This window comes from Gorilla gorilla, chromosome 3, assembly GCF_029281585.2.
Source record: "Gorilla gorilla gorilla isolate KB3781 chromosome 3, NHGRI_mGorGor1-v2.1_pri, whole genome shotgun sequence".
NCBI classification, from domain to species: Eukaryota; Metazoa; Chordata; class Mammalia; order Primates; family Hominidae; genus Gorilla; species Gorilla gorilla.
The window spans coordinates 123,684,417-123,707,767 of NC_073227.2; the positions used below are offsets into that span (position 1 = coordinate 123,684,417).

The following is a 23,351-nucleotide window of genomic DNA, read 5'->3' on the forward strand; positions in this document are numbered from 1 at the left end:
ATGTAATGATTTGATACAGGCATGCAAAGTGTAATAATCACATCAGGGTAACTGGGGTATCCAGCACATCAAGCACTTCTCATTTCTCTGTGTTATTTTATGTCTTTTTTGTAATAGCCATTTTAACTGGGGTGAGATGATATCTTATTGTGGTTTTGATTTCCATTTCCCTGATGATTAGTGATGATGAACAGTTTTTCATAAACCAGCAGTTATATGAGCGGTTTTCATATACTGGAATCAACAGGTATATGAAAAAATGTGTTTCTTTTGAAAGAAGACATACAAATATTTATTTGGATCCTTTGTCCTTTTAAAAATCAGATTATTTGTTTCGCTTTTGAGATATTACAGTTCCTTATATATTCTGGTTATTAATCTCTTGTTGAATCTATAGTTTGCAAAAATTTTCTCCCATTCTGTAGGCTGTCTCTTCACTTTGTTGATTTAATATCCTGTTTTTTACCAGCAGTTTATGAGTATTTAATAGCAACCTAATTAGCATATTATTTTTCTTAAGATGTTTCCCAAACTGTTATGTGAAAATGACATTTCATTGTTTTAACTTGCAATGTTTACATAGATACTAAAGTTTAGTTTTTATATTTTTTCACATATTTGTTAATATTTTTTTCTCTGAGTGGTACACATAGTGCTCATTTTAAGTTGTGTCTCAGAGGTTCTTTGTATTGCATTTGTACACCTTTTTGTTTAAAACTAAAATATAGGTACACAAGAGAACCTACATGAAATGAAGGTAGAACTTAATAAATTATCACTGGGCAAAGACTCTTGCATAACTATGACCCAGGTGAAGAAACAGAAGGTCTTTAGTTCTTGTCACTCAGAAGTCACTCCATGTCCTCCATCCCAGTCACAATCCCCTTCTATCAAAAAGTGACCAATATCCTGTGCATGCCTAGGATCTAACTCTGCCATGTCTAACAGAAATTGCATGCTCCCAGGCTAAAAGATAAATGATTAAAGTTGTACCATGCTGGGAGATGTTGGAGCATCAGCCCAGCTAGTATGGAGAGACCACACCAAGTGCCTTGGGCATTTAGTAGAGATAACAAAAAGGCCACTGTGTGGAAGTCAGAATTATGCCCTGGCATAAGAATCATGTGTTAAGATGAAATAAAAAAAGCACCCTCTCGCCGTAACAAAGAAAAAATACCAAGCTTGACAAGACCCGGAATAAGTGAAAATTTAACTAACCACCAGAAATAAGGTAAATACCCTTTAAAAGAGAATGCATAATTCATACTCATAGCAATGTATCATGTACAATGAACATTGTACAATCAGGAATTACTAGATACACCAAAAAGGATAAACCTAGTGCATAAGAAAAACTGCCAGACAGTAAAGACATACCCCTTAAATTTATACAAATAAAGAAACAAAAAAGAAAGGCACAAATATGACCCAAATATTGAAATTAGTGGTAAAATAAATTAAAGCACCTATTGCAAATATATTCTGATACCTAAAGGAAACTATGGTCATGCTGAAAGCAGATAAATATTCTTAGCAAATAAAAGCAATTCATAAAAAAGAACTGAATGAAAATTTTAGAACCAAGAGTACAATATCTGAAATTAAAATTTCACAGGATGGGTTTAAAAGAAGATTTAACATAGCATATAAAAGGAACAGAAAATTTGAAGACAGATCAACAAAAAGCATCCAATCTAAAGAACAGATAGAAAAAAAAAAAGGAACAGACCATCAGTGACTATTTAATCAATATCAAGCTCTCTAACAGAATTAAATTTTCAGAAGAAGAAAAGATGTGGAAAGGTCCATGTGGATAGCAACCAACAGCCAGTACAAACTTGCCATCTATCTATGTGAGTGAACCATCTTGAAAATCAATCCTCCAGTCCTAGTCAAGCCACATCAACAGATGTGGTGTGAGTAGAGACTGGCAGCTCCTGCTTGAGCCCTGCCAAAATTTCAGATTCTTGAGCAAAACAAATGATAGTTGTTGTTTAAAGCCAAAGAAGGAGGAGGAAGAGGAAGGAATGGAACAAAAAATAATAATTTTAAAGAAATAATGGCCAAAAAAATTTCAAAATTTTATAAATAACATAAATAGAAGCCAACATATCAGCTAACCTTAAGCAGAATAAGTACAAAGAAAACAATGTCTAGCTATCATAGTCAAACTGTTGAAAATCAGACATTAAGAGAACATTTTGACAGAGGATAGTCACATGTATATATGATTTAAATGATCACTGACTTCTAACTAGGAACAACAGGGACCAGAAGACAATGAGCCAACACTTTAAGGTAAGGAAAGAAAAAAAAGAGTCAACCCAGAATTCTACGTCCAAGGAAAATAGCCTTCATAAAATAAAAATGAAATGAAGATATAAATTAAAACTCAGAATCTCTAGCAGAACTACACTACTCAACATGTAAAATAAAATTATTTATCCTGAAGAGAAATCTCCCAAGAGAGAAACTTAAATTTAGAGGAAAAAACAAATACTAATGGAAATAGTAAGTCTGTGGGTAAATATAAGGATTATGTAATTTTTTTTACTTCTGTTAATATCTTTAAAATACATATGACTGCTTAAAACAGTAATTATGATACTGTACTTCAGGATGTACAACATGTATAGATGGGATGTAGATTAATATAATAGCCCAATAGATAGAAGGCAAACAGAACTTTATTGTTGCAAAGTTTTTACATTTAACACAAAATAGTAAACATTAATTCTAAATAGATGTGACAGGGTATGTATATTGTAATCTCTAGAGCAACCTCTAAAAAATGCAAAGAAACCATAGGTTAAAAAGTCAACAAAATAAAAGGAAATCAAAAAATATTTGACTAAGCCAAAAGACATCAGGAAAGAAGGAACAGAGGTTAAAATATATGAGATAAATACAAAATGAATAGGAAATTGATAGACTTATATTTAAATAAGCATATCAATAATTGTATTAAATTTTCACAGACTACACATACCAATTGAAAGACAGAGATTGCCAAACTGGGTAAAAGAGCAAAATCCAACTATATGCAGTCTATAAGAGATGCTTTTTAAATATAAAGAAACCAATAAAGTAAAAGGATGAAAAATGATAGATCATGCATATAAGTTATACAAGCATAAAAAACCGAAATGAGGATATAAATAGCTGAAGAGATAGACTTCAAGACAAGAATTATTATCAGAAGTAAGGAAGAACCTTTCATAATTTAAAAGAACCTACTCATCAAGACAACAAAACAGTCTTAAACATGTAAACAACTAATAACAGAATTAGAAAATATGGGAAACAAAAATGACTGAACTAAATAGGGAAAATGTAAATATCCACAGTTGTAGTTGTAGTTTTTAATATTTTCTGACAGTAACTCATAGAATAACTAGACAAAAAATAAGAAGGGATATAGAAGATCTGAACACCACCATCAACCACAATGACTTGTTTTAGCCCATTTTGTGGTGATGTAACAGAACACCAGAATTCATAAAGAAAAGAAATTTATTTCTCACAGGTTTGGAGTCTGAAAAGTGCAATATCAAGCTGCTGGCCTCAGGTGAGGGCCTTTCTACTTCATCATCCCATGGCAGAAAATGAAAGGATCACAGAGGGAGAGAAAGCAAGAGAGCAAGAGAGGGCCAAACTCACCCTTACAATAACAAACCCATTCCCTCAAAAGTGATATTAATCATTATAATCATGCCCTCATGGCCTAATCACCTCTTAAAGATCCCACCTCTCAACACTATTGCATTGGGGACTGAGTTCCCAACACATGAACTTTGGGGGACAGGTTCAATCCATAGCAGGACCCTGCCCTCCAAAAATACAGAGGTATTTTCAAGTGCACATAGAAAATTTATGGAGATAGACAACATGCTTCGCCATAAAACAGCAGCTTCTAGAAGCTGGGAAAGGCAAGAAAAAGGATTCTTCCCTAGGACTCCTAGTACGAACACATCCCTGCCAAACTTTTAGCCCAGTGAGACCCATTATCGACTTCCAACCACCAGAACTATAAATAATAAATCTGAGTTGTTTTAATCTACTAAGGTTTGGTACTTTGTTTTAGCAACGATAAAAAACACATGCTTAACCTCTACAACTAATATCAAATATAAAAATAGAGTTCTCCTGGCTATAGCAGGGAGTAGGGAGGCAACGTTTTCTCTCCAATCTCTGCAGTGGTTCTCTAAGAAACATGGCAAAAGCCTGGAAAGGTTTTGTGTGTATGGTACATCTAGGCTCATAGTACCATAATCAGCCTTCCAGAAAGATTCCCCAAGCACTGCAACAAGTAAGCAGAAACATATGAAATAAAAATAGCCAACCTAACAAAAAAAATGAGTATCCTTTTTTACATCTGAGTTTTTAAATTGAAATTAAGTAGATATTTCCTGATTTCATACCATCAATATTTTCTTATCATAGAGTGGATACACACAGAAAAATTACTGTAGATAATTCCTTACAGGATAAATCAGTTTTTGAAATAAAATCACAATTTAAATGAATAAAAAAAATTCCTTCACAAAATATTCCTAAATTGACTCTGGGATATAGACCACTAATTTTGCTTGAAGCAAGATGCAATCATGCTTCCAATGATAAATCATTTTCCAATTCTAGTAACATCTTGATTGTTCTCTCTAGATATTCGCAAATTCTGCACATCACACTAGCTGAGAAAAGCAGAAATGAATATATTACTTTAATGAGTAATATATTTAATATTTAATGAGTGCCTTAGTCCATTTAGGCTGCTATAACAACATACCTTTGACTGGTAATTTATAATCAGAATTTATTGCTTACAGTTCTGGAGACTGGGAAGTCCAAGATCAAGGCACCAGCAGATGTGGTGTCCTGTATGGACCTGTTCCTTATAGATATCACCTTCTTTCTGCATCCTCACATGGCAGAAGAGGGAAAGTGCTAATAAGCTCCCTAAGGCCTTTTTTATAAGGCACTAATCCCATTACCTAAATGGCTTCAATGTCGTAACTGATCATCTTTTCTCACTTTCTGTCTCTAAAATAATAGACCCTTATTATTTTCACAGGTGTCAACAATATCATTAAACATGGACTCTTTAAAACTTTAAACATAAGATTAAAATGTAATTTAATGTCTAATACTTAAATAAAACAAATTATGTTTTTATTTTTAAACACCTTTATTTGAGGTACAACATACATACCAAAATATTTAACAATTACAAGTGTACAATTCAATGAATTTTAGTAATGCCACAGAGCTATGCAACTATCCTCGCAATTTTAGAATATTTTCGTTTCTTCAAAAGGATCCTCATGTCTATTTTACTTGCCTTGGCATCGTTTTAGAAAATCCCTTGAATGTAAATGTAAGGATTTATTTCTGAATTCCTGATTATAGTTCATTGATATGTCTACCTTTAGACAAATGCCACATTTTAATTACAATAGCTCTGGTTTTAATTACAATAGCTTTGTAGTAAGCTTTGAAATCAGTGTGAGTTCTCCAACTTTGTTCTTCATTTCAAGACTGTTTTGGCTATTTTGTGTCCCTTTGCAATTCCATGTGAATTTTAGGATCAACTTGTCAATTTTTGCAAAAAAAAAAAAAAAGCAGCTGAGATTTTTGACTGGGATTGTATTGAACTTGTAGATCAATACATCAATTTGGGAGTATCATCATCTTAATATTAAGTCTTCCAATTCATGAACTACAAATAATTGTTAATTCGTTTAAATCTTACTCCAAATTCCAATTCTAAAAATTTCTGTTCCCCTTCCCCACTGCCCCCAGTTATGTCCTTAAGAGTATTTCTTGATAGACACAAGAAACTAGTACTGGTTGTTGCTGCTAGGAAAACACCTAGGTGGCTTTGAGACAGGAAGGGAAGAGGACTAACGTAGTTTGAATTTGCGTCTCCACCCAAACCTCATGTTGAATTATAATCCTCAGTGGAGGAGGGGCCTGGTGGGAGGTGACTGAATTATGGAGGTAGACTTCCCCCTATTGAGTTCTCATGAGATCTCACTTAAAAGTTTAAAAGTGTGTGGCACATCCCTTTCCTCCTCCTGCTCTGGCCATGTAACATGTTCCTCCTTCCTCTTTTCCTTCTGCCATAATTATAAGTTTCCTGATGCCTCCCCATCCAGGCTTCCTATAAAGCCTACAGAACCATGAGCCAATTAAATCACTTTTCTTTATAAATTACTCAGTTTCAGGTTTTTCTTCACTGCAGTGTGACAATGGATTAATAAAGAAAATTGGTACCAGGAGTAAGGTGTCACTATAAAGATACCTGAAAAGATGGAAACAGCTTTGGAACTGGGTAATAGGCAGAGGTTGGAACAGTTTGGAGGGCTCAGAAAAAGATAGAAAGATGAAGGAAGTTTCTAGAGACTTTTTGAATGGTTGTGACTGAAATGCTGATAGTGATATGGATAGTGAAGTCCAGGCTGATGTGGTCTCCGAGATGAGGAACTTGTTGGGAGCTAGAGTAAAAGTCACTCTTGTTATGCTTTAGCAGAGAGACTGGCAGCAGTGTGCCTCTGCTCCAGGGACCTGTCAAACTTTGAATTTGAGAGTGATGATTTAGGGTATCTGACAAGAAATTTCTAAGCAGCAAAGTGTTCAAGATTTGGCCTGGCCATTTCTAACAGCATATGGTCATATGCATGTGAAGAGAGATGATCTGAATCTGGAACTTATATTTAATAGGGAAGCAGAGCATAACAGTTTAGAAAATTGCAGCCTCTTCTTTAGGTGGAAGAGAAAAACCCATTTTCTGGAGAGGAATTCAAACCAGTGGCAGAAATTTGCATAAGTAAAGAGGAGTGCAATGTTAATAGCCAAGACAATGGGGAAAATGCCTCAAAGGCATTTCAGAGAACTTCACAGCAGCCCCTCCCATTCACAGGCCTGGAGGCATAGGAGGAAAGAATGGTTTCATGGGCCATGCCCAGGTCCCTGCTCCCCTGTGCAACCTCGGGACACTGATCTCTGCATCCTAGACATGCCAGCTCCACCTGTGGCTAAAAGGGCCCCAGATATGTCTCAGGCTGCTGCTTCAGAGGGTGTAAGCCATAAACATTGGTGGCTTCAATGTGGTATTAAGCTTGTGTGTGCCCAGAGGGCAAGAGTTGAGGCTTGGGAGCCTCTGCCTAAATTTCAGAAGATATATGGAAATGCCTGGATGTCCAGGCAGAAGTCTGCTGCAGGGGCGGAGTGCTCATGGAGAACCTCTACTAAGGCAGCATGGAGGGGAAATGTGGCATTGGAACCCCCACACAGAGTCCCCAGTAGAGCACTGCCTAGTGGAGCTGTGAGCAGAAGGTCACTGTTCTCCAGACCCCAGAGTGGTAGATCCCCTGACAGCTTGCATTGTGCACCTGGAAAAGCCACAGGCACTCAGTACCAGTTGTGAAAGCACCTGTAGGGGCTGTGCTCTGCAGAGCCACAGGGGTGTAGCTGTCCAAGGTTTTGCGAGACCACCCCTTGCATCAGTGTGGCCTGGATGTGAGACATGAAGTCAAAGGAAATTATTTTGGACCTTTAAGATTTAATGACTGTCTTGCCAGGTTTTGGACTTGCATGGGGCCTGTAGCCCTTTCATTTTGGCTGATTTCTCCCTTTTGGGACAGGAGTATTTAGCCAATGCCTGTACTCTCATTGTATCTTGGAAGTAACTAACTTGTTTTCGATTTTATAGGTTCATATGGAGAAGAGACTTGCCTTGTCTCAGATGAGACTTTGGACTGTGAACTTTTGAGTTAATGCTGGAATGAGTTAAGACTTAGGGGATCACTGGGAAAGGTTGATTGTATTTTGCTGTGTGAGAAGGACATGAGATTTAATAGGGGCCAGGGGCAGAATGATATGATTTGAATCTGTGTAACTACCCAAATCTCATGTCAAATTGTAATCCTCAGTGTTGGAGGAGGGGGCTGGTGGGAGGTTACTGGATCATGGGGGTGGACTTCCTCCTTGCTGTTCTTGTCATAGTGAGTTCTCATGAGATCTGGTTGTTTAAAAGTGTGAAATGTGTGGCACCTCCCCCATGCTCTTCCTCCTGTTTCAGCCATGTAAGAGATGCCTCCTTCCTCTTCTGCCATGATTGTAAGTTTCCTGAGGCCTCCCCAGACATGTTTCCAGTACAGCCTGTGGGACCATGAGCCAATTAAACCTCTTTTCTTTATAAAATGCCCAGTTTCAGGTATTTCTTGATAGCAATGTGAGAATGGACTAATATAAGGACTTATATTTTACTTTCTACCCTTTTACACTTTTTGGATTTTATACACTGTACATGTATAAGTTATTTAAAAATTAAATTTACTAAAACGTGCTCCCAGTTTTTTGAGGTGCAATAAGATGCACAGACATGAATGTGTTAGATGGGTCATATTTGTGTAATTAATTCTTGTTCTGCCCTTAGACTTCTCTGAACATTGCCTCATGTTGTTAGTGAAAGTCCCCAGTTCTTGTCAACTTGGGAGAAAGATTTCAGGCAAGAGAAGATTTAAAGATAAGAGAAAGCTTTATTGAAAGGAAATAGGGAGAAAAGAGCTTGTTGTAGGACAAAATAAGTATTCTCCCAGAGAAAAGTGGGCTGATCCTGCAGGAAAACATCTTCAAGGGTCCTGTTCTGTGAGTTTTAACACGTAGAGCTCCCTTTCAAGTTCCCACTTCTGTCTTAAGTAAGTCTCCACCTTTTTCCTTTGTCTACTTTTCCTGCTTCTGCTTTAAGTCTCCACTTTTTTTCCTGCCTATGCTGGTGGGATTCTTCAATATGTTTGTTAATACCCATGCACAAGTTGGTGATCAATATGAATCTTGCTTAATGGCATCCCTGCTCATTACTGCCACTCCAGGAAGGTTGTATAGCAGTCAAATATCTATCTATTGCACCTGAATATCTCTTAGGAATGTCCTCCCTTGCTCTCCTGTGTACTTGTGGCACCAGTGTACGTCTTAGGAATGCCCCCTTTTGCCCTCTTTCTGTCCTTATCAGCATGTACCTAGTGACATTGTGACATTTTCACTGCAGAGTGAATGATTACTGGGACATCTTAAAAGGAATTCCAGGGCATTTCTTTCTGCCTAGGCACTTCCTCTCCTTCTTGCCCACCCCCTCCAGCATTAGAGATTCTATTGCTATGAAAATTTTGGGTGGTCCCTTGGGTCTGAGACTCCCCAGACTTTTCCTTTCTCAAGTGGTCCCCCTCCTGCTCATGTCTGGCTATCTGCATACTCTAACAACATCAGGCTATCTCATATCTATTTCTTACCACCTCTCCAGTTTCTCTTCTTAATCCTGATGCACAATTTTATCTGTTTTTGGCTCTCATTCTTCTCGATATTTTAGTCAGCTATTGATCAGTTTGCTTTCTTCTGGCTTAAACCAGGTACTTATAAGCAAGTATAGACTGTTCTCTCTTCCCTTTTCCATTCCTGGCTACCTTCTACTTCCTGCCTCACCCTAATATAATCTATAGTACCACAACTTTATCTTACTTTTGTAGGGTAAGATAAATTTTTTTATCTACTTTTGTAGGTATTTTACTTTTATCTTACTTTTGTACTATTTCTTACCCTAGAAAGGCTGTATTTCAGACACTTTCTTCCTCACTTTGAACCATTAACTTAGATTTTCTAATTTCTTACCTGTATGTCTTGAATCTTGTACTTATTTTTGCTAATATATATTTTTAAGTAGGCAGTCATACAATATACTCTCTGTAACATGTATTTTATTTCAAAACTTGTAAGTATTAAAATATAAAATAAAATAACCCATGTATTAAATCAATATTTATTAACAAAATGATTGTGAGTTAAGATACAGTACCTAAGAGAATAAAACATGCAAAAATGCTTATTTTCTATTATAAAGATAATTTTTAAAAACTTCAATAGATTTAGCGGTACAAGTGGCTTTTAGTTTCATGGATGGATTTGATAGTGGTGAAGTCTAGGCTTTTAGTGTACCCATCGCCTGAATAGTGTACATTGTATCCAAATATGTAATTCAACTATAAAGATAATTTAAACAGAGTATTTCAAGCAACATACCAAAGATATTTAAACAAATATTTAAAGAAGTACTGTGACTTTAGTTATTCTTTTTAATAAAATTATTATTTTTATTACAATGTAATTTATATTTGCTGTGAACAAATCCTATCATTACAAAGCATATAAATGTTAGTCCACTTGTTATCTCAATCTCTACAGGTCACTTTACGTTTTTTTCATACAGATGTATTAAAATATATTAGTTAGAAGATGCTTCCTGCTGTAATTGAATATATGACTAATGGTGACTTAATGATTTAAAACCTTTTCTTATGTCACATAATCAAGAAGCCTGAAGATCAGTGATCCCAGGGTTGGTGGGATGGCTGAGGGCTGTAGGACCCAGCCCCCTTCCCCCTGCTACTTCTTACCTGTTGGCTGTTTTCCCAGGAAGTTTCTCGTCTTGTGGTTATAAGATGGCTGCCACAGCCCCAAGTGCCACATCTTTGTACAAGGGCATTGCAGGCAGTAGGAAATGACTAAATGAAGAAAAGATACTTCCTTTCATCAAGGAGAAAAATAATTCCACAATCTTCTCTACCCTTCGGTCAGACCTGACTCCTTTGGCAAATTTGTGCCAAGAAGGCTGAGAAAGTGAATATGTGGCATATTGGAATGATGATGGAAATGACATGAATATAGTTGGCCAATTACGATCTTTTTCAGAGTTCTAGGAAAATTGTTTCTGCAAAATAATTGTGATTCCTTTTTATTATGAAACAAGAGGAGAAGGGATATTGAGTAGGCTGCTAGTAGCAGCTGCTGCACACATTGTATCAGTGTGTGTGTGTATAAAGACTTAGGTTTGCCTTTAAGTAGTTTAGACCCACAGTAGCACTCATTTAAACAGAAAGATTGGCCTCTCCCCTGTAAAAGTTCAGAGCAGATAGGACAAAGAATCAGTTTCCTTCTAGATTTCCCCTTTGCCACCTAGAGAATGGGCTTTTTCTCCTTGGTTCGAAACGGTGATCAGCACATGTAAATTCCAACTGGTGGGACGAGAAAGGGACAAGGTCAGAAAGGGTCAAAAGGGCCTGCACTGGCTGTCGTTTAAGGAAGGTTCCTTGAAGCTGCTCTGAAACATTCTGCTTCTGTTCCATTGTCTGATACTTAGTCATGTGGCCATGCCCAGCTGTGAGGGAGCTTGAGAAATGCTCCTTTTATGACCAATGGCTACGTGTTTAGGTAAAAATTAGTGCCTATGAGAATAGGAGCCCTAAAGAATGAAAGTCAAATGGATTCCAGAGGATTGTTAGTAGTCTCTGCCATTTACGGGCATAAAGGATATTCAATGTTGTCATTATTGTAAAAAGAGCATGATTTTGAAAGTATTTATTTGTATCTTCTTTTTAGTTAAAGGAATATTTTTAGGTTAAGGCATGTGCAAGTTGTGGGGACCCACACCCTTCAGTTGTTTAATTTATCCCTACATTTTTTCCAATCTAGTATTTTGATCAGGACTAAAGCAAACATTACTGAATGACACTGAATTTTCCTATCGTAGACATTTTGAAAAACATTTTTGATAGTTGTCTTTTTGGGCATGACTTGAAATCATAAACATTTCTAAAAAGATGTGAAGAAAAGAACTGAAAGATTTCTCCAGGGTCTTAGTCAACACTATTCAGGTCTTTTATTCTATGAAAGCTGTGTATGAAATCCTGTCACCACAGGGTAAACCATTAAATAGACGGTTCTTTTTCTTTTTTGAACTTTTCTTTTTGTGTTTTTTCTGAGTGTCTACCAGATACTAGATATTAGGATTTTATTGAACAGATTTGCGTGTGAAAAGAAAAGCCATAGTAATCTCTTTCATGTGTACTTTTTGAAATTGCTTCTGCACAGATTAAATCTTATATCCAAGCTTAGAAGTAAAAAGCAAGCTAGTCATATAATTGTTCTTCATCTGGCCTGGTTATAGCCTGCTGCAGGAAGCTCATTCAAATATGGGCACTTCAATATTTCTAGCACAAAATAAAAATCTATCTTTTTTGTTCACCTAAATAATACCATGTCAGTGTATCTTTATTAGCTCTGACTTTGTGAAATGAAGTTTCAAAGTCTACTAAGTATTCTCTAATTCAAATAATTGCTCTAATAGAAGGAAACAAGATAACTGTTTCCCTACTCAAAGATCATATAATCTGTTTTCAATCTCTCTTTCATTGCTGCATTGGTGGAATGCCTGCATTTAAGAGAGAACTTCTGTTTGCCAGTCATTCCTCACAGTGGTGCTGGTGACCAGCTGTCTGAGAATCTACTATTAAGGGTTGCATTCTGCATGCCACATGATGTCTTCTTCCTAATACCGTTTAGCTCTACAATATTCTTTATGAAGTCCCTTAATCACTCCATTATTCCATGTTGCTAACTGGTCAAGCAACTGCTAGCTACTGAAAGGAGAATTTGCTTCACATATTTTGTACCACATTTAAGTAGGCTTAGATTTTTGTAATGTCACAGATGGTGTAGCACAAATAAGAAGGTTACAGGGACTGTGGTAATATTTGGACTCTGCTTACAACTGGGATTTTTGGAGCTCTTCTCTGTGGCATTGTTTGATTTTGTTTGTTATTTATTGAAGTTTTGCTACTGTATTAGAATATTAGTCATTTATGTTTTATTATATGCAGAACATTGTTCTGGGTGCTTTGACAGATATAATACAGCAATAAGAGGATTTTTGCCCATTTATCCATCTAAACTCTTAAAGTAATTGTATGGGGATATAGTAGACATTTCCCCTTTTTGCCTCACCCTAACCCCAATATTTGAAGCTTCTTGTAACTTGGGAGACTGCATCTACCTCTCACTAGAGAACCTCCCTTCTTAGCCTTCCTTGTGTCTGTGTAGGCATGACCCTTGACTTAGCTCTGAAAAGCAGGTATATATCCTCAGATAAAGGAGGAACCACTCAAAATGCATTCTGGTGAAGCAAGGTGGTGGCCACTTCTGAATTCACTTTCCAGAAGCAACAGGCAACAGTAGTAAGGGGTGTAGCAGGAGCACCCAGTGGCTGGCATTGCAGCATTGGTGGAGGTTTTAAGGTGTCTGTATCCACAGGTGGTCATCATGTTGTTTTCATGAGACCAGTTTTGTGATACAAATTTGGGCATTTCCCTGGTGGGGAAGTCTCTATGACTAATTGCTGGGCTCATCTGGAGATTCTGTGAGTTACTAAAAATATTTAATAGAGTGAGAGTTTTTACTGCTTGTAACTAAGCATACTGATTGATACAGGAGGCTAGAAGCTATTATACCATTAACAAGTAACAAGGACAGGTAAACTAAAAATTTGGGGGTAGACATATTAACGTGATCTGATGGAGATAGATAAGGGCTCAAAAGATAGGAAAGATTCACACAAGATGTAGATGTGGAGCTCTGCAGCCTTAATTAATTCAACAAATACTGTGAGCTGCTAATGGATAACAGAAATGGTATTACATGCTTAAGATAAAACAATGACCAAGAATGACACAGTCCTGCTTTCATGAAGCTTACAGTACAATGGGGAAGAAATGAATCAAGTTATTATAACAGTTCTGTCAATGTGGAAGAAATGAATCAAGTTATTATAAAAGTTCCGTCAATCACTCTGTTGGGAGAAGTAAGAGGATATAATGTAAACCTTTATCAAGGGCACTTGTATCTGGAATACTCAGGTGAGGCTTCCTTCCCAGAGAGACTTTAAGAAACATTGACTATGCATGGATCATGCCTGTAATCCCAGCAAATTGAGAGGCTGAGGCAGGAGGATCACTTGGACCCACCAGTTTAAGACCAGCTTGGGTAACATAGTGAGATCCCATCTGTTAAAAAAAAAAAAAAAAAGAAACATGAACAGTGTGTAAATTAAAGGGAATTGAAGGAAGACAGTCTGGGCAAAGAATGTCCCAGGAAAGGCATCAGCATTTGAAAAACACTTTGCAGTGAGAAAGAAAATGGCACATTTGAAAACTGAAAAATTTTCTATGTGGTTAAAATATAGAATGTGGAAATGGGGAGTGGCTAGGATGATCTGGAGAAGAGAACCAAATATATTTTCTTCTGTATTTAGTTGGTGATTAGTGAGAGTTTATTGAGTTAGTGTTTATGAAAGATAATGCCAATCCTGCAAATAATACGCAACGTTATGGTGATAGTATTATTTTTTATAAATAAAGATTGCTCTGCTGGTCCTTAAATACCCATTATTAAGTCTTAATATCCTGTGTAATCTTGAAATACAACTTTGTATGGGTTTATGATAATCTGAAGAAGACAAATCATTCCAAACAACTCTAATTGAGTCAAACTAGTACAGTGCTCTGTAATTACAGGTTTTTTAATTCATGCTTTTAGAACTGATGGGAGACTAACAAAATTTGGGAAATGTTGGTTTTCTTACTTTGTAATGGTTGAGTATCTCTACCTCGTTGTGTGATAGTATACTGAATGGGAATAGGAATAGTAGCAGTGTTCAAATGGATAAAGAGAGATAGACATATTTAAGGTATATTTAGGATATTTGGTATATATTAGGATATCCATTGACTAAAAGGATAAGTGAAATGAAGAAAGCGATGCAGTCAAGATGTCGATCCTTATATGAAAGTCACAGACTTGTGCTTCCTAAGTGGTCTTTCTGTCTACCTGTGATTATTTAGTTGATATTAAATAAATCACATAAAATTTACATTTATTCATCTTGTCATCTAATTTTGAAAGTGCAAATACCTTTAAAAAACATAATAGTAATGTACCTAAATCTACTCCTCTTCTCTTTTGACTAGCAAGACTTTAGGTGGAAGATCCAGGATGTATCTATTTCACTCTAGTGGCTGAGGCAAAATTTGACATTTGCTTTAGATAATGATGAATTTGAATGACACTTAGGCATATATTCAAAGAGTTGTATGTGATTTATTACATATAATTAATTATATAATTATAACTATAATAATTATGTAATAATTATGTTAAGTAAAATTATGCATATAATTATAACAAATAATAATTTTCCTTGATATAGTAGTTTGTATTTATTTTCAAACACATTTTCATTATTCTATTTTATATTCACCAAAACTCTGTGAAAGGCAAAATTATCCCTATTTTACATATCAGCACACACTAGCTTATAAAAATTTAATAGCTGTAAGTTTATCCAGACTGCAGGTAGCAGAACATGAACAGAAGCTTGGATTTTCAGCTCCTTGTTCAGAGACAGTGAAAAGAGTTAAACATTTTTTTTAAACACTGGGTGATTGTTTTCCGAAGGTCCAGGATGCGTACTGCATTAAATGAAGACTTGAAGATTTATTAAAAATAGGAGACATATGAACTTCTAATTAGATAACCAATCACTTAATTATAATTTGGAGTGATGTGGTTATGGTGCTTTTCCTTAATAAAAATACAAGCTATATTTATTCAACCAAAGTGAAATAGAGGGTTGATCAATTGTTTTTCAAACGTCACTCAGTAAAGAGCCATTAAAATCATCTAGTCATTATTTCATGTCTTATTCATTAGTGTTTTTTTTTTGTCTTTGTTTTATATTTTGGACTGCATTACTCCTTTAAGCTGGAATTAGTCCCTGCGCTTGAAAGTAAAGACATTATTTTCTCCTATTTGCACATTTTCCCCAAAATCTTGTGCAACCTCCAGTTAATTGCACTCAAAATTATTGATGCTTAGGAGCTCAAAAATGCCATTGCATAAAAAAAAAGCCTTTAAAAACCCAGCTTGGCTTTAGAAGTTAACTTGCTGAAAAATGCTTATAGCAATGAAATATCATTATTCAGCTCTGTGAGGTGCTAGCTGGAAAGTTACAACGTCATTGCTTCAAGGGCTATATTTGTTTATAGATGGACAGTTACAAGTGACTCTGGGGGCTGAAGTTTTGTAAAATTATACACTTATATAGGTCTCCTGTTGGCCCAGGTATGTAAATCTACAAATAGGTTTTCTTGGCACGAGGGCCACATAACCGATGGTAAAACTCTTGACTGTTAAACGGGATATATAATTACCAATGAACATGGTTGGATTTGGTCAGGTTTTAATCAGTTTGCAGAATACATTAGTGGTGCTTGAAAATCTTATGAAATATAATTCCTTACACAAAAGCCAATTAATTTATATTTTCTAAAGAACAAAATTAAATGATAGTTTACCAAACATAGAATTTAAATATTGTATATTAAAAACACAACCACACACACACACGCGAACATATGGTGTATGTTTATTATAAAGTTTCCAAATGATCTCTAGGGAGCCAAAGCCCCTTCTGCATGTTATCAAGCTAAGAACCCAAACTTAATAGTATTCTATTAGTGAGTTTGAAAATGGCAGTGGAGGGCTAAAGGAGGTGGAAAGAAAATTGAAGTGCCAGACTTGGGCGTTAGTAGGGGTAATTTGCTGTATTCTGTCTTAATTGGGTTAGAATGTTGAAGGCTTTGAGAGAGAATTTGTTTAGAAGACAATCTGATTTTCCTGAATAGGAAAGTTTAGAAACAGTGTTTGTTACCACTATGTTAATAGAAGTGTCATATTAAGTACTATAGGATTTTTGCATCACTGAGATTCAAGGAAAAATTCCATAACTAGTGAATCAGAAGTCTTGGCTTTTACTGAAAAATGAGGAAAAAGATTGCCATCTAATTGGTTGTCTGGACTTATGTGGACATTATCTAGAAAGGCCATGATAGGAAACCTGAACTACATGGTCAGACCTCAGAACTGTTTTGATCCCAAACTAATTTCCTCAAGTGAATAGTAAGAAATTGCTTTCTTATAACAATTTCAAAAGGAATGAAATGGGGGAAAGAAGTGGGTCATCAAATAAATGGCAAATGCTCTTATTAAAAAAAAAGACCCACAAACGACATTAGTCTCTCCAAAGAGGGTAAGAGAGGTTTGGGGAAGGGGATAAGAAAGAGGAAAAACATTATTGATCCTCATTTTTGTCTTTCAATATTTATTTTTAGATTACTCCTGAAAAAGGTGAATATCCATATCCATTTTTTTTTTTTTTTTTTTTTTTTTTTTTTTTGTGAGACGGAGTCTCGCTCTGTCTCCCAGGATGGAGTGCAGTGGCGCGATCTCGGCTCACTCCATATCCATTTTTAAATGGAATAAATTGCTGTATGGTGGAGGATGAGCTATTTTACAAAACATCGTAGAATAACCACCAAATGAATACATTCTTCAGTTTGGAGGCTTTTGTTTTTTCATGAGGCATTTTTTTTTTTTTCCTAATAAGTTTCGTTGCTTCACTCTAGAGGCTCTGATAAGATGCGTCATCCAACCCAGGCTTAAAAAAAATGCCTCATGAGATAACTCAAAGAAGTTATAATGCCAGCATTCATTTGCAATTGGTAGCCTTCGTTACCATTTAGAACATTTGTTGAGAAGATGAAGCTGTTATCCTTTATTTGAGAGCAAATTGACCGAGTGTAAAGTGCCTTCTGAATATTCTGTAGGACATCCTGTTTCCTCCCTATTTCCTCACTTCATGTCCTGCAATGGTGACAGCTGTACTTACATTTAGTACCCAGGATTTCGACTTTTGTATCCAGCCTCTTCAATGATCTCGTAATTGCTGCTGTGCTTGAGTACTCTGCCAAAATACAGGAGGGCGGCGTTAGGCTGGGAGAGGACAGTTCCCCATGGATTCTGCTTCAGCTTGCCCAGGCTCATTAACACTCAGGGTTGTTGCTTTTGCAGCTGCTTTCCCAGTGAGGTTCCATTTAAAGCAGTTTTGAAAATATTGAGAGACACCAGAGTAACAATGAGGTTTTCTTCCTTTTTTTTTTCAATGTTACTTTAAGTTCTGGGATACAAGTGCAGAACTTGTAGGTTTGTTACATAGGTATACGTGTACCATGGTGGTTGCTGCACCTATCAACCCACCATCTAGGTTTTAAGCCCCACGTGCATTAGCTATTTGTCCTAATGCTCATAAAAATGATGTTTTCTGAAAACAGATGCTACTAGTCTGTGTGGGATATTATTTCAGCATCTTATTAAAAGCAAAAAGTTGTATAAGCCTCATTGCTTTTAATAGGCAGCACTTTTCTACTAAATCTGGGAATATTGTAATCCTAAACTAAAAATTAACAGCTCAGAATATTCTAAATATAGAAGATAAATATTTAAGATACTAGATATGGAAGGTATTACTGATCTTAACTCTGAATGCATTTCTTATTTCTGTTCTCTACCCAGGTGCTGTTGTCTCTCACCTGGTTTCTCTAGTTCTTGTGTAAGTATTTTAGTGTGTGAATAGTTGTTTAAATGTTTCTGCAAGAGGATGTGCATTGGAAGGTTCTATTTCATGATCTTGACAGTGTCACTGGAGCACCCTCCTGGATGCATTTCTGTATCTTCAAAAGGAATGCCGGTTAAAATATTAATAAAGTCTCTGAGCAAAGTTGCCTAGACATAAAATCCCAGCTACTTGAGAGACTGAGGCTGGAGGATCCTTGGAGCACAGGAGTTTGAGGTTTCAGTGAGCTATGATCATGCCACTACACTCCAACCTGGGTGACAAAGCAAGACTTCATCTCTAAAAATAAATATAAAATGAAATAAAATGTCAATGAAATAATGATTAAATAATCTCTCTAATATGTGAGTTTGAATGATGAGAAGGAACCAAGATGATATCCACATGCCAAGGAGCTTTAGTTGCTGAATGTTTAACAAACGTGGGTGTCTGGAAATTATTATTCTTGGTGGTATTAGAAACTTGGTAGATGTGTGCAGCAAGTTAATATGTCAAAATGCCAGGTTGCAGCAGAGAAAGAGGTTTAATTGTGGGGCCGCTGAACAAGGAGACAAGAAGAAACCTCAAATTCATTTCTCAATGGAGCTTGCGACTAAGGTTTTTAAGAGTTTCAGAGTGGACCTAAATGTGGAGATCACTGATTGGCTGAAGAGTGCAGGGTGAAGTCATGGGGCAGGGAGATGAAAAAACTGTAGTCTCATGCTGACTCGGTTCCGTTGTGGTGGATCTTTGAACTGGTTGGTGTCAGCTGTGCCCTTGAAAGTCAGGATCTGCTTAAGCAATTCTTAAACAAAGGTCTTGGGATTCTAATATGGAGATCCTATCTATCTTAAACAAAAGCCTTACGACTAATGTCAGAAATTTTATCTATAGGAACAATGGGGATGCAAATGGTCAGTATCTAGTGCTACGTGACTTTCGGTTTCAAGGAAGTGAGTCAAAGTGCAGCCTGATTAATGCTTAACTATAACTCAATTTATGTCCAGAATTCTTGTTAACCCTGTGAGGATGGCTTCTTCAAGACCTGCTACCAAAATGCTTATTCTGGTCTCAGGCTGCAAGGAAGCAGAGGACTTACGGAATTTGGCCTGCATATGCTCAAGGAGGTGGCTCCTTTTACAGATAGACTTAAAAACTCTTGCCCTGAAGAAAACAGCCTCTGTTTTTATGCAGATGAGATACCCAAGTGAGGGCCTCAGTGAATATCTGACAAATGCTTCTGTTAGCACAATTCATCTGGCTGACCCTGGCTGATACTTCCAAATTTGACTTAAACATATTTCACTGAATCTAAGACACCAGTGGTTCTAAGACAGAGCATTATTTACTATGTAAGAGAAAAAATGATGACATAAAGGTAAGATTCTAGTGTCTATTATTCAGGGTTCTACAGAGAAACAGAACCAATAGGAGATAGATAGATAGACAGATAGAAGGATGAGAGGGGATTTATTAGGATAATTGGCTCACATGATTAGGGAGACCCAGAATTCCCATGACATGCCATTTGTAAGCTGGAGACCCTGGGATGCTTGTTGCATGGCTCATTCCAAGTCCAAAGGCCTTAGAACTAGGGGAGCTGATGGTGTCATTGTTAATCAGAGACTGAAGACATGAGCACTCCAGGGAGCAGCTGGTGTAAGTTCTTGATTCCAAAGGCTGGAGAGCCTGGAGTGCTGATGTCCAAGAGAAAGAGAAGAAGAGCATTCCAGCTGCAGGGGAGGAGGGGAGAGAGAGAGAGACAGAGAGAAAGAATTGTCTTTTCTCTTCCCTTTCTATTCTATTTGGGCCTCCAGTCGATTGGATGATGCTTACCCACATCCAGTCGTCTGGGGGCCCAGATAGAATAGAAGGGCAGATATTTCCCACTTAGTCCATATACTCACACCAATCTCCTCTGCAACACCCTCCAAGACATACCCAGAAATAATGCTTTACCAGCTTTCTAGGTATTCCTTAATCCAGACAAGTTGACACCTGAAATTAATCATCACAGACTCTAAGATGCATCTCTAAATTGTCTTAAGGGTCTGTGATGTGCACATTAAGATGCACAGATTCTAAGATGCAGAGAAAACATGCATTTAAAATAGAATAAATAATCATCTCTTCACCTGAATCCAAGTCTTTCCTAGTTGGGGACGCCTAAACTTCATCGAAGCCTTAAATAAGCCATAAGCTTATTCATTGTCTTGTGCTTTACACAGGGGGTTTTATCTTTCTCTTTCCACTTTGCCCCAGCCCTCTGTCATATACTGTAGAAATTTCATAAAATCAGGAGCTGTTACATTATGGGGGAGCCCCAGCTTTCTTTCTCTGGCCTTGCATGGTAGTATGTGGATATATGGATACAGATCATGGCAATCTTTTTTTCTCCCTTGGATGTTTTTGTCTGATAATAAAAATTGTTTTGTTGGTAAGATGTAATTAATCTTGGCAATTCTTCCTTTAGTGCCGCTGTAAGAGTTCTCTATGAGAGAGAGTACCTAGTTCTCTAGGTTTCCTGATTCAGTCTATGCTGAGGTACAGTCCTCCCTGATGACATCTTCTGCTTCTGAACAGTTAATAGAAAAGTCCCTTCTTCCCTCTAACCAATATCATTCATAACAATTATGCTTTGAGCCCCTTCAATGTTTCAGGCACTATTATAGGCTCTATTGAATATAACATATAGAGTATTACTGATAGGAATTACAAGAGCCAACTGTATTTGAACAAAGACATGAAGAAAGTGAAGCAGTGGGCTATGTGGCTATCTAATGGGAGAAAGTCCCTGGGAGGGAGTAGCAAAGGAACAGTTCCATTGTGCATAGTAGAACATGCATAGTGTGTTTAAGAAACAAGGCAGCGAGGAATACGCCAGCTTGGCTGAAGTAGAACAGGAGGACAGTAGTAGGAGATATGAGCAGAGAGATGTTGAGGAGAGGGCAGACAAATGTAAATGACTTTGATTTTTACTCTGAATGAGATGGAAAGGCACTGAAGGAATTTATACAAAAGAGTAACGTATTCTGACTTTATTTGAAATGCATATGTTAAGTCTATGTGAAGGGAGAACTTTAACATGGAAGAGTGGAAACAATGAGACCAGACAGAAGGCTAGTACAATAATAAAAGAGAGTGATGGTAGCACCTGCAAGGGTTCCAGTTGAGGATTAAACTCTGATTTTTTTTTTATCCTGCCCAAATTCTTATCTAAAAAGGGGTCTGGGGGTCATGCCCTACAAATCATAAATTCTCATCAGATGTGTTTTATTTAATCCTATATATCATGATTTACTTTCCAAACTGACTCTGGCATAACATTATGAGACAAAGAAGAAAATCAAAATATTTTACATCAAAACATGTTTCTTTGCCGTATTTTGAAATGGCCCTGCAGAGCTATTCTTTGTGGGGGAAAATTTGCATCTGTAAAGACTCTCTATTAACATAGCTAGATCTTTTTTTCCAGACCCTCCTAATCCTAAACAGATTAACTAAGATCTGAATAGGAAACATTTGTCACCTATAGCCTCTAAGGGCAGCCACTCTAAGACTTCAAGAGAACTTTGATCTCTACAATCTTTATCTTAACCTGAACATTCCGTTGTTTCTATCTATCCCAGGTCTTTAGACAAACTCAACCAATTGCCAACCACAAAATGTTTAAATTCACCTATAGCCTAGAAGCCCCCACTTTGAGTTGTTCTGCCTTTCTGGACCAAACCAATGTAGTTCTTAAATGTATTTGATTGATGTCTCATGCCTCTCAAAATGTATAAAACCAAGCTGCGTCCCGACCACCTTGGGCACATGTTCTCAGGACTTCCTGAGGGCTGTGTCAAGGGCCATGGTCACTCATATTTGTCTTAGAATAAATCTCTTCAAATATTTCACAGAGTTTGACTCTTTTCATCGACACAGTGGTGGAGATGGTAGGAAGTAGTCAGTCAGTCCTGGATATGTTTTGTATGGAAATCTGCCAGGTTAGATTGACTAAAGGGTAGGGAATGGAGTCCAGGATGACTCAGGGTGTTCGGCCTGAGTAGCCTGAACATTGAAGCTGCCATTGACTGAGATGGACAATCATGTGGGAAAAATGGTTTGAGGGGAAGAATTAGGAGATCAGTTTTGGGCATTGTGGTGGTTAATACTGATTGTCCATTTGACTGGATTGAAGGATGCAAGGTATTGTGCCTGGGTGTATCTGTGAGGGTGTTGCCAAAGGTGATTAACATTTGAGTCAGTGGGCTGAGTGCCGTGGCTCATGCCTGTTATCCCAGCACTTTGGGAGGCTGAGGCGGGAAGATCACTTGAGGTCAGGAGTTCGAGACCAGCCTGACTAACATGGTAAAACCCCGTCTCTACTAAAAATACAAAAATTAGCTGGCCATGGCAGCAGGCGCCTGTAATCCCAGCTACTCAGGAGGCTGAAGCAGGAGAATCACTTGAACCTGGGAGGCAGAGGTTACAGTGAGCTGAGATCAAGCCATTGTACTCCAGCCTGGGCGACAAGAGCAAAACTCCATCTCAAAAAAACAAAACAAAACAAAACAACAACAACAAAAAATTTGAGTCAGTGGACTGGGAGAGGCAGACCCACCTTCAATGTGGGTGAGCACAATCTAATCAGCTGCCAGCGTGGCTAGAATAAAGCAGGCAGAAAAAGGAAGAAGTGGACTTGCTTAGTCTTCTGGCCTTCATCTTTCTCCCGTGCTAGATGCTTCCTGCTCTCAAACATCAGACTCCAAGTTCTTTGGCTTTTGGACTCTTGCACCAGTAGTTTGCCTGGGGCTCTCGAGCCTTCAGTCGCCAGCCACAGACTGAAAGCTGCACTGTTGGCCTCCCTACTTTTGAGGTTTTGGAACTTGGACTGGCTTTCTTGCTTCTCAACTTGCAGATGGCCTATTGTGGGACTTCACCTTGTGATCGTGTGAGTCAGCTCTCCTTAATAACACCACTTCATATATACATCTATCATATTAGTTCTGTCCCTCTAGAGAACCCTGAC

General features: G+C 37.3%; 1 long non-coding RNA gene across 1 annotated transcript in view; it reads right to left on the reverse strand.

Annotated features, from left to right (window-relative positions):
* Window positions 1-17,622: 17,622 nt before the first annotated feature.
* LOC129533199 (uncharacterized) overlaps window positions 17,623-23,351 on the reverse strand; it is a 28,482-nt gene continuing 22,753 nt past the window's right edge. Inside the window, exon 3 of the long non-coding RNA XR_008679281.1 lies at window positions 17,623-17,689. This is a non-coding gene — a long non-coding RNA (uncharacterized lncRNA). The remainder of the gene's footprint in view (window positions 17,690-23,351) is intronic.